This window comes from Ascaphus truei, chromosome 1, assembly GCF_040206685.1.
Source record: "Ascaphus truei isolate aAscTru1 chromosome 1, aAscTru1.hap1, whole genome shotgun sequence".
Lineage (NCBI taxonomy): Eukaryota > Metazoa > Chordata > Amphibia > Anura > Ascaphidae > Ascaphus > Ascaphus truei.
This window is the reverse complement of record NC_134483.1, coordinates 133,867,835-133,885,573: the sequence shown is the minus strand read 5'-3', so window position 1 is coordinate 133,885,573 and position 17,739 is coordinate 133,867,835. Positions and strand designations below refer to the sequence as shown.

At 45.6% G+C, this 17,739-nt stretch overlaps 1 protein-coding gene across 1 annotated transcript in view; it reads left to right on the top strand.

The window, feature by feature from the left end:
• The window catches only part of LOC142492387 (perilipin-2-like), a 447,955-nt gene that overhangs the window by 34,674 nt on the left and 395,542 nt on the right, over window positions 1-17,739 (top strand). The gene's annotated exons all lie outside the window — the stretch shown is intronic.

The following is a 17,739-nucleotide window of genomic DNA, read 5'->3' as shown; positions in this document are numbered from 1 at the left end:
ACTTTCTGGCCTATACTGTACCCGGTGCATATAGATGTTGCGCCTAACACTCCACACCCTCATCAACTGAGTGATCCTCTCCTCTGTTTTGAAACCAGCGTACCCACCAGATTTATTCATAATGTAATCCTCGATGGTTTCCCTCAGCCACGCATTTCTCCCATCCTCGATCTCCTGCATCAAGGGCTCTGGTACATAAGGGTACTCCAACCCATGAGACTTTTTATACTTTGTAACAATGGCCCTTTCAGCCTTGCTGGTCCTACCCACGACAATGGCTCATTTGGTTCAACGGGGTCTCTAAATATGGCTATCCCCTTGGGATCTACTACTCCGGAGTGAATATCATGCCATCGTAGGCGAAGTTCCTCCAAACGTTCCTCGTCCGTGAACTCCCCAACTCCCCACCAATAATCTACGATCCCTTCTCTCCTCAAGGTAAATCGTGTGCGGTCCAGCCAGGCCTCATACCCCTCAATACAGGGAAAAGGGAGACCAAAATGCACACCAGCACAAACGGAGCAGGAAGAACCCAGGACAAAAAAAAATGATTAAAAGGGCACTTTAATGTGGCAAAAGACCCATCCAATGCATTTCGAACGTCGCAGCGTTCTTTTTCAAGGATAAAACACAATGTGATAACATCCATTATATACCCTCTTACCTGTGGGCCATTTCGCGCCAAAAATCAGAACCTGATGATGTCATAACAGAGCGACTCAGTGCCGATCTAAGGGCAAAAGGAAGTACCAAAGGCAGTGTGGCCATCTTGGATGTGGGCAAACATAGGAACACAATAACAAAGCTTTATTGACCATTCCAGCAGAACAAAATACATTGCTGCTAACTGGACAAGCATATTTAAACGAAATAAAGCTATATTAAACTAAACTAATGCTTAATAAAGGGTACTATTATATCAAGAAAAATCATGAACAAGGTGGATTAAAAAACTAGCTGTGTTGCAACTAAGTTATATACAAAAAAAAGTTAAAAATAAAAACCTCTAGACATGATTAAAAAAATGTGCAAGAAAAGTAAATTTAAAGACATATTACACATACATACTGCATAACACAGATTGTGTACCTAAATCATAGGAACCAGGGAAATACAACCATTATAAAATATGAAGTATTATCCACAAGATACATCAAAGAACAATTTAAGCTTACATATTAGCATAATATTTGCATGATAAGGCATAAGTTCAAAGGTTATAATGATAAGAATATAATGTCCAATATAATGACAATTGTCTTATTTAATCTGTATTACCAACTAATTACACCATAATACGTCTATCACAAAAATGTTTACAAAAAATGTGTTAGTTGCCAGTCAATGTTCAAGCCCATAGGGAAGCGCGTTTGGAGAGTGAAGATCCAATACGCCTCCCTACGGTCCAGAAGGTTGATATGATCACCTCCTCTAGATTTAGAAATAACTGATTCAATCCCCAAAAAGGAAAAATTATTAATTCCTCCCTGACCACATTCAGTGAAATGTTTTGAGACTGGATGATTAGTGTCTCTCAATTTTATGAGCCTTAAATGCTCTAACATCCTGACCTTAAGGGCTCTAGTCGTCCTCCCCACATACCTCTTGCCACAACCACATGTTATGAGATAAATCACAAATTGACTTTTACAATTTATAAAACTGTTAATCTTAAATTCCTTATTTGGTAATATATTCACACCATGTGGCGGTGGCAAGGCAAACTGGAAAAAACTTTTGGCAGGCTTCATGTGTTTACATGCACTACAAGAGCCACATTTGAAGGAACTCCTAGTGATAAAAGGTTTTTTGAGACCAGAAGATTTGAGTTCACTTGGTGAAACATGAGATCCAATTGTTCTCGCTCTACGATATACAAAAGTAGGACCAGAATCCACATATTTTTTAAGGACAGTGTCCATGGATAAGACATTCCAATGTTTTGAAATTATAGAGTTTACTTTTCCACTTTGTTTACTAAATTGTGAAATAAAAAGAGGACATTTGTTTTTTAATTCTGTCAGTCCATGTGAGTCCTGTTTAATACCAATTGTCTTAACATTGTTAGCAAGGCGAGAATCTCCAATTGGATGTGTGGGCAACAATGATGCTCTCTCTGTATGTAATGCATTTTCAAATGCAATTGCTAAATGTGATTTGGGGTATCCCCTTTCCAAAAATCTCCTTGTAAGTTCCTCAGACTGAGAAAGGAAACCACTCATAGTGGAACAATTCCTTCTCAGTCTGAGGAACTGTCCCCTTGGTATGGCCTTTATGACATGGGATGGGTGGCAGCTGTTCGCCCTAAGAAAGGTGTTCCTGGCATTTTGCTTCCTATAAACATACGTTTGGATTTTTTTGTCTATGTCTACAAATAATTGTAGATCCAGAAATTCAATGTGATGGAAATGAAAATTTAATGTAAATCTTAGATTATAATGATTATTATTAAGATAAGATACAAAAGTGTGAAGTGTAGTGACATCCCCCCTCCAAATAATAATTAAGTCGTCCACAAATCTTTTATAAAAAACAATATTGTGACGAAATAAATTAGTGCTCGAATAAATAAAAAGTGCTTCCCACCATCCCATAAATAAGTTCGCAAAAGAAGGAGCAAAACTTGTACCCATAGCAGTGCCAATAAGTTGCAAATAAAACTTACCATTAAATGTGAAAAAGTTGTGCGTGAGTAAAAAGTGTATAGCGTCCAAAATAAAAGCCGATTGAAAAATTGATATTTCTGGTATCTCAATAAATTGGCGGACCGCTGCCAAACCATGGTCATGTTGTATAACAGAATACAGAGAGGTAACATCAAGTGTTACCCACAGGTAATCATTACCCCATTTAACATTTTTGATCTGATCAAGAAGATCACCAGAGTCCCGTATAAATGAGGGCAATTTCCTAACAAATGGCTGAAGAAAACCATTAACATATCTTGACAGACCATCTCCCAAAGATCCAATACTAGAGACAATGGGACGACCTGGAGTGTCGACCAATGTCTTGTGGATCTTTGGGAGATGGTGGAAGATAGGAATAATGGGATGAGATGGAATAATGAATTTAACCTCGTCCTTCGACAGAACTTCCATAATAACACCTGAGTCAACCAGTTCTACAAGGAACTCCAAGAATTGCGGTGTGGGGTCGGCGGATAGTACACGATAGGACCGGCCATCATCCAGTTGGCGTAATGCCTCCCTGATGTAACCGTCTCTGCCCTGCACCACCACCGCACCCCCCTTGTCCGCACTCTTAATGACCAATGCAGAATTATTTTTCAAAGATTTTAAAGCTAAACGTTCACTTTGATTCAAATTGTCATGATCTATATAGGATAGGGAAAATCCCTGAGCTAGAAGACGAAGGTCTCTTATAACCAGATTTTCAAACATAGTCAGAAATTGACCCTTGACATGAGTGGGGTAGAACACAGAACTCATTTTTAGGCCTGAATTCCATTCAGAAAATGTAGGAATATTAACATCATCAACCGTCTGTTCAGATAAAAGATCATTCATATCTTGCAGGGTACAAAAATCATTAAATGTATGTAAAGCAATAGATACCGGAGGAACAGAGTCGGATGAGGGGACATCACTCTCGGTAGCGTGTGATGGCCCCCCATCTAAATCCTCATCTCCGGTCGACCTAGTAACATTTGGAATAAAATTGTCAAAAAACTTTTTCAAGGATAATTTCCGAACAAACTTATACACATCAATAGTGGTCCCTAAATATGGCTGTCCCCTTGGGATCCACTACTCCGGAGTGTATATCATGCCATCATAGGCGAAGTTCCTCCATACGTTCCTCGTCCGTGAACTCCCCAACTCCCCACCAATAATTTACGATCCCTTCTCTCCTCAAGATAAATCGTGTGCGGTCCAGCCAGGCCTCATACCCCTCAAACTTGGGCGCCCCCACCACCTGGTCTCTCTCTCCCTGACGCTCTCTGGTACCGCCACTGGACCCTCACTGTCCTCGGGCTCTCCCCCAGACGATATCCCTGATGTACCAGTGGATCTAGAATTTGACCCCAAACGCTTAGGCCTACTTGTGACACTCATTAGACTGGTACATTCACTGGGACATGATGATACCTTCCGCATATACATTCCTCCCCCGACCCATCATCGGATGTAAAACAATCGCCCAAGTCCAGGTTCTCCCCAGTCCGTTCTTCGGAAGTGGTCCGGGACTCCCCAGACAACCCTTGGCTAGACTGGGACCCAGATGAGGAAGTGACAGGGGCAGGTGTCTTAACTATGGCCGGGGGTTGGGCATAGGGGAACGCTATCAGTCGAGGCGGGGCTACGACCCGCAACTTTTCGCTACCTTGCCCGGTACCATCGGACTGGCATTCCGGCTCACCGTCTCCCGATTCCCAGGCTTCCACATGGCCTGCCAGCTCTTCCCGGACGTCTCAGGCGACCTGATGCAGCTCGTTGGTCGCAAGGACGCGGCCATCTTCCACCCGGCTCCGCTGTATCCGCCGGATGTGACATCGTCAATCTCGCGGGACTCACCGCCGCCATCTTGGGTTGGGCTCCCCACCGGAACCTCTTCCTCCAGAACGACATCCGCCGCCAGAAGTGAAGGTCCTGCTCTCCGCTCCGCTCGGGCCTGGGCTAGGCCTTCTTTCGCCGTCACCACCACCGGCGCCTGTGGAGGGTAGGGATGTGGCTCACCGCTGCGTCGGTTCGGGATGGGTTCTTCTCCGCCTTCCGCTCCGCCAGTCACCACGGCCGTGGGATCCTCCGCTCTAGTTGTCTCCGCACCGGCGATCTCGGCACCACTGGACTCAGCTCCGCCGCGACACAGGTAAGGCCTGCTTCTTCCGCAGTACCGCTGTAGGGGTCCGCCGGTAGGCGCATCACCACCGACGTCGGGGTCGCTTGTTCCTCGTCCGAGGAGCCGAACTCCGACTCGGGGATTGGCACTCCTGCAGGGGACCGATGGTGAGGTTCCGGGTTCTCACCGCGGTTGTAGGCCCCTTTCCATGCTCCGTCGATATCATCAGGAGCGATCCCCATTCTCCGAGATCAACAGGTTCTTTCGTGGCCGAGGGCGAGGCTTCAGCTGTCAGTTTAGCTGTGTCTGCTCCCGCCTCCACGATCTGCCCTGGTACGAAGGGCTGCACGGCCCACAGATAATGGATGCTACATTGGGGGCACCTAGCTGTTGTGCTGGCTACGCCACCCGGTGTCGGCACTGCATACAGAGGCATTTTATGATTTCTTTATCACCCGCCTTGAGCACCAGGAAGCCTCCTGGTAATGAGTAAGGGTGAGCTAGAATGTCCATCTCTTTCTCTGCTTTGCTGGCCATGCTGATTACAGGAGACACTTTCTGTAGTGGTCTTGCCTGTTCGCCAGCTCCTCGCAACTGAAGGGCAGGGGTCGGTTTGTTAACTCCTCCCTCAGCCAACTCCACTCTCATTTGGCACAATTGGAAACTACTCCCCCTGGTAGATATTAGGGGAGGGTCCCACAGATTCACTGGGTGACCCAGCACTGGCTTTGAACTTGTTACTGTCCATGAAGGCGCGGCCACAGCTTTCGCGCCATACCCCCCAGCAGGGTGGGGTTCTTTGCTTGGCGCCAATCCCGGCCAACTCCTTGCAACTCTTGCATGTGCAGAATTTTCTGCACTCAGCCCACGCGGTCTCCCAGGGAAGATGGAGCCGCCATCTTGATTTGCTCGGCCATTCACAACAGCAATTGAGGTAGATTTTTGGTTATAGCTCACCGTCTGGCAAGCAGATTCTCCGTTTTCACCACACACAACCACAATGTCCTCAACACTGTCCTCCAGGGTAACACCCCGCGGTCCTAGGCAAGACCAAAACGGCGCGGTCATCGCCTTAGCGCCATTCCACAACATGCTGGCAAAAGTTCCTTCTGCAGCTTGTTCTTCAGTAGTACGCACACCACGTGCGCTCCCTCCATCAGCCGCGCTCCGCCATCTTGGACTCTCCGCACCGCACGGAGCTTCCCTTCTTGCGGTCGCCACCTTTTCACTGTGTTTATTCATATCGCACATGGAGCTCCTCTCTGCGGGGCTGCTGCCATTCTGATGCAATAAAGAATGCCACGATGTACCACCTACGTGTACCTAATGTATGTCTGACTCCTGTGCACTACCTCAGGCTAGGCTCACTCTCTCTGTGTATGCTGTGTCCACCTTCCTCCCAGTCTGTGCTCTGCGGTAAGTGTTCTGGAACTGGTTAACTATGGCTTCTCCATGCAGTACTAGGGCGTCTACCTACTGTTGGCCAGCCAAGCGCAGACCCTCTCCAGGATTCCTGACCCTTGTTAACAGGCTATCCCTTCAGGCATCCTACCAACTACAGTAGCTGCCTCAAGGTGACTAGAACAGCTATAGCCCTGTCTCCAGACCCACTTAACTCCACTCAGGATCCTAGGTTGTCCCTGAGAGCTGACAATTCCATCAGGCCCCTGACTACCCCTAGGCTCCGTCCCAAACACAGCACTGACTCGCAGCATACACTCTCCTGTTTCCTAGTGTGCCTAGCAAAAGCCTGTCCTGTTGATAGGTCTCTCAGCAGCTCGCCTCCAAATGTAATGGACTTTTTGGACCCACCCAATCTCACACTGGCCCCTATGGTCTAACTGGTCCCCATTACATGGATGTGTGTTGTGGTACACCTGCTGGCTTACAGGACTCCTGAGTCTCCCGCATGATGTTGGTGGGGATATCAGCATGACAGGCACTGAGGTAGTGTGCTTAGAGTCCTACTTACATCCAATGCAGCGCCTCCACCTCATCAGGATCTCTGCGTCCGCAGGGGGATGTGTCTGATGAGGACCTCTTCTGTGGTGCCTCCTTCTGTGCAGTGACTCCACACATACACAGCAAGGGTCTTGTGAAACTGGGGATCTTTATTGTCATCATAGGCAGACTACCCCTCACAGCGGTCGTGCTCAGCCGCTCATTCCTTTGCTGCACATCCCTTCAGACGGTTCTTCCCTCCCAATGAAGTTGGGTCACCTCTCCCCTCAGGGAGATCACCACCTGTGTCAGGTCCCTGATCACAGTGCAGATACTATTGACTATATCTGACAGCCTTAACTGCTGCAGACCTCCAGAACTGGACCATCATAGATCCCTTTGAACTTGAACTCCATCCACTACAATCACACTTGTGCTGTGTCTTATATAGACTTAGAAAATAGCCACACCTCTTGTGTCACTAATAGTGGACACAGAGTATGTTACCACTCCCCTTGTGTACATATGACACCTCACCAGGGTGTGAGGGCAAACCTCCATGATTGATGCTGGCGATCCTGTATACTTACCAGGTTTACTGCCAGCATGAGAAATGACTGTATACCATTTTTATACATGGCTACAACTGTATAAAGCATGCCTGATTGTACCTTTTTGTCTATCCCACCATCTCGTCCCCGTTTTTTGGTTTTCTGTATCCACTGCCCACCTCTTCCCTGATTTTTGAAAACAAAAATAAACGGCAACTAAAAAATTAAATAAATAAATGTTAACTCCTAAGGGGCACGTGTCTAAAAACAGAACTCCATGTATAATACAGTTCTACATAAGAAAAACAATAAAGGTCTGTGTTGTGCGCTGTAAAGGTTAAATAAAAGGTTCAGATTTTGTGTTTTCTTGCTTGCTGACTGCACACTGTTGTCCACTGGCTGATCATTCTTGTTCACTAGCTGATCACTTTCCTCCTCCAGGTGATCTCCAAGAAATTATGTTATTGCTTGACTGAGTATACAATGGTATACTGAGTATATTTACAGGCAGTCCTCGGTTATCCAACACAATGCGTTGTCGAAAATAGCGTCAGATAGTGAAGCCTCGGAAAGTGAAACCCATTTTCCCATAGGATCACTGTTATACATTGAGATTCCGTTCGTGACGGACGTTTGTAATACACAATGACCCAGAATATTGTACTCGGGCAGTAATATATGCAGTGCACACAGTAATTAGGATGTATAAAGATTATATTTATTGAATACAGTACTGTATAATAAAATGATATACCGTACAGTATGAGCAATATCAATTATTGGAGGAAGCAAGGTGATTGGGGGGTATCTTGGAGGGGATTGGGAAGGACTTCTTGGAGGGGATTGGGAAGGACTTCTTGGAGGTGATGTAGTTTACTGTAGTTTACTACTCCCAGGAGTCCTAGGTGGAGTGGATGTTTTGGTTCTCTTGAAGAAGCTCTTTAACAAAGTCTGGACAGAAGCTTTCCTTTTCTGCCTGTAGCAGCTGATTACTGTTGGTTGGACATTCCTCGACTGATTGAAGAACTTGTTCAATGTTGGGGTAATTTTCCTCAAATATGGCCAGGGCGCTAACAATGTGCTTAAATGGCTCACTCAACAGTTTTGTTGTTATGGATTTACGAGGAGGAACTGTTGTGCCTCCTCATCTGAAATGTTTTGCTGTTCTAATTGTAGGAGGTCTTGACTGCTTAACTCCTTAGACTGCGCTTATAGTGCCAGCGACGGCAACAGCGCCGTTGCGTCAAAACAAATGCATTGCTGCCGTCGCGTGCCCTTATAGTAAGCGCAACGCGGTGGTGCGATGGAGCGACGGCTTGGTCGCGATTGCTGGAACTCATCTCAATTTGATTTTTCCAGCGACCGCAGCCTGACGTCACTGTCATGTCGCCGGCACTATAAGCGTAGCCTTAGAATGTGATGCCAGCAAGTCGTCAATATCCTCTGTTGCCACCTCTTAAGTTGAGATCTTTACCCATTTCCACAACACATTGAGTAACCTCTGCAACTGTCTGTAATGCCTTGGAAATCAGAGACAAAATCAGGGCACAATTTACGCCAAACACCATTTAAATTGGATTGTTACACCTCGTTCCTTGCCTCACCGATGTTTTTCACTGCATGCAGAATATTGAAACCATTCCAAAATTATTTTAAGGTTGGTCCTCCTTCCTCATCAGTTGCCCTGATGGCCTGGGCAAATGTTCGCCTAAGATAGTAGGCCTTCAAGGAAGCAATAACCAAAACAAAACAAGAAAAATAAACCTAGTATGGGCACTCAACTGATAATGTATAGATGAATGTTAAAAATATTGTTTTAATGTCCACCAAGATAATAAAATAATGGGTATTAAAAACAACTTAGATGCAACTGGGATCCTAGTGAGAGTTCTATGAATGGACTCTGGATCCAGTACCAGTACTTATGCTGACCCGAGTTTCTCTACTAACAAAAGCACGGGTTCTGGCTACACTGTTGCTACACCGTTTCCTGCCTCTTAATATATCAAGATCATATATCAGATCTCCCGGTTTCTCTGAGCGCTCACACAGGCTTTTCTTAATTTACCTCACCTATTACTGAGATTTATTGGCAACCATATTAGATTGTTAACTATAGGAAATACTTAGTGGAAGATTTTGATTGTGCCACGTTCTAACATACCCAGATCGTGGCTCTTCCTCCTACCCCTACCTGACCTTTTGGTGACCGTCTTTAATGAACCCCTCTCATACCACAAACTTATCTTGGGACATTCTGGCTAATTACTCTATATATTTACTCTAGTCTACACACGTACATAGTGATCTATCAGGTATAACCAATACACTGGGATACCTTCCGGTTGCCTAAAAGTACTATCAGTATTAGTCATACTTTGCTTCAACTATCATTCACCTCAGTGTTGCGATTGTTACACGGACAGCACTAACACGAGGCCTTCTGAACAGAGTATTTGTACTTGCTTTCCATACATTTATATGCATTTAATTCCAAATAGCCATTGAGGTCATGTAAACACTGATAGGTACCAGTTCAAATATTCATACTTCTAGTATTAATCAGCAAGTGTATGACTTATGGCAGGGGTGTGCAAACTTTCTGTGCTGCGCCCCCCTGCCTGCCCGTGTTCGTGCCTCCCCCCTTACCTAATATCAAGTGTCAAATGACGCACGGGGTCATGTGACGTCACGTGACCCCTGCTGCATCATTTGACGCACATTGCTAAGGCGACGCACACGTCGCATGACCCCGCGGCGTAATTTGATGCCGCGTTGCCATGGCGACGCATCGCTGAAGATAAGATAGGAGACGTCCGCGCCCCCCTCCCAGAATAATCTTGCGTCCCCCACTTTGTACACCCCTGGCTTATGGTGTTGATTTTTTTCAGTTTGTATTTACCATATGTTCCCTAATTCTTGGGAACAAGTGATCATTATGCTCTGATCCTATCTCTGATGTTTACCTTTGTATAGGTGACCGACATACTCGGGTCACCACATGTACTGCTACTGGATCCAGAGTCCATTCATAGAACTCTCACTAGGATCCCAGTTGCATCTAAATTGTTTTTAATACCCATTATTTTATTATCTTGGTTGACATTAAAACAATATTTTTAACATATTCATCTATACATTATCACTTGAGTGCCCATACTAGGTTTCTTTTTCTTGTTTTGTTTTGATACTCACGCTACCTAGAGGTGCACCACTGATTTCATACACACTTACTAGCTATAGCGGGGGCTCTTGTCTAGGAAGCAATAACCCCCTTGTCCATATGCTGGATCAATGAGGTGGTGTTGGGGGGCATGAACACCACCATAATGTTTGGATGAAAGTCGTCCAGGAAAACGGGATGGCCAGGACCATTGTCCAGGAGTAGCAATGCTTTAAAAGCAATATAATTCCACAGCAGGAACTAAATGGTGTTGGAACCAGTCCTCAAAAAGATTCCATGTTACCCATGCCTTACGTTAGACTTCCAAATCACTGGAAGCGTTGTCTTTGCATAACCCTCATGTAACCCCTCTTTATTTGGCCATAACTCGGTATATGAGGTGGGGGCCTGAGTCTGCTTACTATAGCAACCCTCACTCTTGAGTGGGATCAGCAATAAGGGGGACCCCACAGTAGTCTACATATAACAGTTTTATGAATAATATTGACAGGTATTATACACAACACAATTGATAACACCCCAGAACTACCCTGCGCATGTGTTGGTGAGTGTTTGAATCACTGTACCCAGCCTCCCAGTCCTGTGGGAGCAGGCAGTACTATGTGATACATGTATCTTGTTGGAGCTCATAGGCTGTGGACCTGGTACAGCCATCCGCGCTCCTCCGTGCTGAGGCTCGCCTGCTCAAGCCGGAGAGATTTCATGGCTTTGTAGGCGAGGCAGTGTGCGCGCTTGGGAGACGTGTCAATGACGTCATGGCGCCGATGGCTTGCGTGCCGCCAACGTCAACGTCTTCACTCTGATTGACTCTTCAACGCCCCACCGCGCTCGGAAACAATGTGAGGTGTCTTCTCTAGTTCAGTGCGCTTCAGCACGCCTGTGGACGCTCGCGGAAGCCCCTTCAAAAGACATCCTCATTGAGGATGACAGGGCTCATCGCGGAGCGTCCGCATGGGACAGCACGGTCTGCCCGACCATGTCCGCAGCCTTATGTTGATATATCAGTTGCAGGCCTGTGCTTTTATAAATACATATGTAGTGTGGTACCAGTTTCTCTGATGACAGGAGGATTCCATTCTTCACTTGTCTGTCTCCTGAACTGCTTTGCTGCCTCTGGGCTCAGGCAATGATCAGCTCCTCTGGTCTGTCTCTTAGGCCAGGTCCCGCTGGCTACTGCAGCGCCCGCTGTGGTGGACGCTGCAGGGACAAGAGCCGCCCCACAATGGGGCCGGGCCCGTTTCGAGGGGGGCCGCCGTGCTGCGCGGCGAGTTTTTGAGGCACACATGAAAATTGAGATGGGAACTAGCGATGGAGCGCTGGGCCACGCCCCCAGCAGTTCAGCCAATGAGGGCGAACCTGGCGGGTGACGTCATGGCCGCGCCCCCGTCACTCCTCAGTCACGCCCCCGTCTTTCCCCCTGCAGCTCGCTGCAGACTGGGGAATTCGGCTGCACGCACCGCCAGCCTTGCAGGCACGTGTGCAGTGCAGGCAGCGGGGCTGCAGCCTTAGCTGCCAGCTCCTCACTTTGCTCTGCTTCCTGGTGCTGTTGCTTACCACTCAATCAGCTCTCTGAGGCACATGCAGGTTCCTACTGTATATGTAGGATGGCTTCTGCCTGCAACCTCACTGTCTCAGCTCCATGCAGCTCTTTCTCTGCCTCCCCCTCTCTCCAACTGTCATCCACTGGCTGAGCACAGTCACATGGTCCAGTGGATTGTCATTCTTTAAGGGGCCATGTCCTGTGCTGCTTTCAAACACAGGGGGTTACACTTAAATGCCCTAGGCGTTTCTGCATGGTAAACAAGCAAACGGTTTAGCTTTAAATCACCTACAGCATTTGATCCAAGCAAAAGAGTAAGGCTTTGCCCCCGCTGCCTGCTACAGCGTCCGCCACACTCACGAGAGCCCTCCCCGCAATTGCGCCGGGCCCGCTGCGAGGGGGGGCCGCAGCGCTCGCGCGAGAGCTACTCCTGCTCTCAATAGAATTGAGAGCAGGAACTCGCGTCGAGCGGCTAGACACCCCCCCCGGCGGTTCAGCCAATGAGGGCGAACCTGCCGGGTGACGTCATGGTCGTGCCCCCGTCACTCCCCCGCCACGCCCCCTCCGGTCTCTCTCTCTGCAGCTCCCTGCAGACCAGATAATCGGCTGCACGCGCCGCCAATCTCGCGGGCGCGCGTTGCAGCTGATTTACCGGGGCCTTAGCCTAAGCCTGTATTGGCAACTTTAAACCAGGCACAGATGTTTCCTATATTTAAATGTAGGTTCTACTGGGCATTTTCTTCCACTTCAGTCCAGTTTCATCTACATTGAACACTTTATGAGCACAATAGCCTCCATTCTCTATCATTTTTGCTAATTTAGCAGGGAACGTTTTAGCTACCTCCTCATCAGCACTAGCAGCTTCCCAGGTCATTTTAATGTTATACAAGTTTGTCCTGTCTTTAACACGCATAAACCAGCCCTTACTTGCAGTGAATATTTCATCATTGGACCCTTCTCCATGCGGGTGCTTAATGTCCTCAAAAATACTCAAAGCCTTGGCTTGAATTATGGCTAAACTAATGGGCACATGACGCTGGGATTGATTTTCCAGCCATATGATGAGTTTTTCATCCTCAGCAATATGTCCATCACACTGCCTTATTGTTTTTGCTTGTATAGGAACTGAGCCCTTAAAGTGTTCCAATATTCAGGCCTTGTCTTTCAGAGTTGTCACAATTGTTGTACAAGAGATATCCAATGAGCTGCCAATTTCATTATTGGTCTCACCTTTCTCGGAACGCCTTATGATCTTTAACTTTATCTCTCAAGTAACAGGCTTTCTATTCCGTTTTTGAGCAGAAACATCACTGGCATTGTTGCTTTTGTCAGGCATGGTTAAGGGCAAAAATACACCACTAAACCTTCACACAGACTGAGCTGGGTGATTTCCCTCAACTCCACCTTTGTGATTGGCCGATTGTATCAAGATGGCATCGTGTCGTATGAGCGTCGGAAAAATGCCTATCGGGATGTATTATAAAGCGTCGGATATACCGTTGGTCGGAAAAGGAAATGTCGGAAAGCGAAGACCGTCTGTAAAGCTCTTCTTGTTATTATGTGAAGCTTCAGGAATTCTTTGACGGTATGGCCACTGCCAGAATACAGGATACAAACGACTTCCAGGTTACACAGAACACAGGATACAAACTACTTCCAGGTTACACAGAACACAGGATACAAACTACTTCCAGGTTACACTCCATTCTTGCGTGCCCCAAATTATTGCATAATAAGTACTTGATTTTGAGAGACCGAGACCTATTTTTTTTTTGTTTCAATTTATTTTTATTGTTTTAGAGAGACATAACAAATATATAGTCTTGGAATACATATGATGTTTTAACAGTGTCACTTGTCCATACAACAAAGAGCATTAACAGTTCGTCATCTGAAATAAAATAATTGATATAACACGCGTCTCTCATGAGCTTAACAAAGGAAAGAGAAGAACGTAGAAAAGAAGAAAAAGAAGGGTGGGAGGGGTGGAAGGGGGGCGGGGGGGGTAGGACGAGCCCATTTGTCTGGTATTTCTGTATTTATTTATATGGGGTCCCTAGTTTCCTGGCCATATTTCCCAAATTTTGTGAAATTTGTCAGTTTTCTGGTTCAACTGTGCTGTGAGGAGCTCCATCATCTTTATTTCCCTTAGTCTCCGTAAGACAGTCTGCCTAGAAGGTGCATTTACCTTTTTCCAGGCAGCCGCAATAACACAGCGGGCAGCTGTCATTACATGAGTGATCATCTTACTTTCTGCCGTTCCTAATTCATCTATTGGTTTGGCCAGCACCATGGTCAGCGGTTCCACCTCAACCTCCACCCCCAAGTACTCTCTGATCAATCTTTGTATCATGACCCAGAATACCTGAATTTTTGGGCAACTCCACCAAATATGAACCATATCTCCTTTTTGCCCGCATCCCCTCCAGCACAAATCCGGGAACCCGGGGAAGATCTTAGCCAGCCTGCTCGGGGTTAGGTACCAATGAAATAGAATTTTATAAATATTCTCTTTGATAGTGGTACAGATTGACGTTTTTGCAGCTACCTCCCAAATGTCCTCCCAGTCTTCTCTATCGATCTCTGTATTCAAATCTTCTGCCCATTTGATCCTATAGCTATGTTGGGAACAACCCGCTGATCGCGCCAGACCCAGATATATCTCCGAAATCAGCCATTTACAGTAATATCCTTTCCTACACAGTCTTTCAAAATTTGTTAAATCTTTGAATGCCGAATCTTTGGAGACTGATTGCAGGTAATGCTTAATTTGGAGGTAACCAAACACTGGTATATTTATGATTTTGTGTTTCTTCTCCAGCGCCTGGAGTGGTAGAATTATACCGTTATCTACAAAGTCGTCAGCTACCATCAGCTTTAACGTCTTAAATTTATTGAGTCTCTGTGGGAGCCAGCCTGGGGAGAATTCAGGGTTATAGAATATAGGGGTTAGTAGTGTTGGACTGGCTGTCAGACCATATTTATTTTTATTTATAGACCATATCCGCCATGTACATTTCATTGCTCCCAGTTTTAATGTTTCCAAGAAGGTCTCTCGTCCCCTCTCGGTCCACATAGCAGCCGGGAGAGAGAGAGGTCTTGTATAGGTAGACTCAAGTCCCACTCAGCAACTGGTGGCTGGATCATTGTTCCAAATTATTGCTTGTTTGAGTTGGGCCGCCAAATAGTATTTAATGATATCCGGGACTGCCAAGCCTCCGCAATCTTTTGGGGCTAGCATAATAGATCTAGCTACCCTGGGTCTTTTATTTTGCCAGATAAATTGGAAAATTCTGTTTTGTATGTTTTTAAGCTCCGGCATTGGAATATCTATAGGAAGAGTCTGGAAATAATACAGGAGCCTTGGTAGGATATTCATTTTGATCGTGGCTATTCTTCCTAACCAAGATATCTGGTATTCGTTCCAGCTCTGGAGGTCCTTTTTTAGCCTCTCAAATAATGGTGGATAGTTATGTTTGTATAGCGTATTATACTCCCTTGTTATTTGGATTCCTAAGTATTTGATCTTTGTGGAGTTCCACTTATATTTAAAATTTGCTTGTAATAATTTGACTTCAGAATCCGATAGGGTTAGGTTCAATGCTTCCGACTTATCCATGTTGATTTTATATCCCGATATTTTGCTAAATTTATCTAGTTGTGAATGTAAGTTCGGGAGTGAAATCAAGGGGTTGGCGAGAGTTAGGATAATGTCGTCGGCAAATAGGGATATTTTGTAGTTTGTCTCTCCTATTACAATTCCATTTATGTTTTTTTCGTCTCTAATTGTTGCTGCCAAGGGTTCAATAGAGAGAGCAAACAGAAGCGGAGACAAGGGACATCCCTGTCGAGTACCATTCTTTATGTTTATAGGGTTTGAGTCTCCTCCTGGGAGTTTCACTATAGCCGTGGGAGATCTGTATAGGGCTCTTACACCTTCTAGATATGGGCCCTGAAATCCATATTTAAGTAGGGTTTGGTCTAGGAAGTCCCACCTAATCCTGTCGAATGCTTTTTCCGCATCCAAGCTCAACAGGATGGCCTTTGTGGATGAGAGATGTACATGGTCGATTATATCTATAATTTTTCTAGTATTGTCTGATGCCTGTCTGCCGGAAATAAACCCGACTTGATCTATATGTATCAGGCTTGGGAGTATGGGGGTCAGTCTATTTGCCAGAATTTTGCTGAACAGTTTTAGATCCGAATTAAGGAGGGCTATGGGGCGATAGTTACCACACTGTAGTGGGTCTCTCCCCTCCTTTGGTATGATTGCTAAATTAGCTTTAGACATAGATGGTGGGATGACTGTTCCTTCCAGAAACGCATTAAACATATCGAGTAGATACGGGGCCAGGACCGCCTTAAATTTTTTGTAGTATTGATTGGAGAATCCATCTGGGCCTGGCGTTTTGTTGGGTTTTAATTGGGCAATTGCATCTATCAATTCTTCTAGGGAGATTTCTTTATTTAGGTCTGAGAGGTTACTTTCCGAAAGTGTCGGAAGTTTACACGCTTCCAAGTATGTATAGATAGCCTCTGCATCTGATGATTTATTTTTGGGAAAATTTAGGTTATATAATTTGTTATAATAGTCCGAAAATTCGTTCGCTATTTGCGTCTCACAATGTGTCTTCGTACCTGATTTTGTCAAAATAGCTGTTATTTTAGATTTAGCTCTCATACCGCGCAATTTGGAGGCGAGTAATCGGTCGGCTTTATTACCTTTATCATAATATTTTTGTTTGGTCCACCGTAACGCCCTCTCCACTTCATCCATTTGGGTCTGCTTAAATTCAGATCTAGTTTTGTCTAGCAATTTGAATAGTTTTTTCGAGGGATTAGTTTTATGTTTCTGCTCCAAAAGTTGGACTTTCTCCACTAGCTCATTATAGAGTTTTTGCTTTATTTTTTTCTTATGTGATGCTATGGAGATGATATTCCCTCTGATTGTCGCCTTATGGGCTTCCCATAACATTGCTGGTGACTCTACAGAGCCCTTATTCAGCGTGAAGTATTCTCTGAGTTTTTGTTTAATCTCTATTTCTACATCTACTTGATTTAACAGAGAATCATTCAGTTTCCAATTATATTGGTTAGTTCTATAGAAGGGGAGGGAGAGCGTCAGCGAGACCGGGGCGTGATCCGACCAAGATATTGATCCTATGTCTGACTGGGAGGTTGCCTGGAAGATGTCTTTAGTACCCAGAAAATAATCAATCCTTGAGTAGGTTTGGTGTGGGGGGGAGAAATAGGAGTAGTCCCGCTGCCCCTGGTGCTGGGCCCTCCAAATGTCTGTCAGGGAGAACTCCTTCATTATCTGTCTAAATTCTCTGGCATTCTTTTCCGTGACACGGGGATGTGGAGTCCCTGAGGGGTTTGTTCTATCTAGTTCCGGCATTGCTATCATGTTTACATCTCCTGCTAATAACAATGTAGTTCGAGTTTGGGGGTTGATAAGGTCACATAGATCTCTTAAGAATTTGGGTTGGCCTTCGTTTGGGGCATAGATGTTAACTAGTGTGACATCCACTCCCGACAGGGTACCTTGGAGGATAATGTATCTCCCTTCTGGGTCAGCATTCTCTTGTTTTAACAAGAATTTGACCGTATGCCTAAATAAGACTGCTACCCCTCTTTTTTTGTGGGGCATGACGCATAGTACGCCTGTGGGAAAACCCTCTGGAAGGTGTTTGGGGGGGTCGTAGTATTGAAATGCG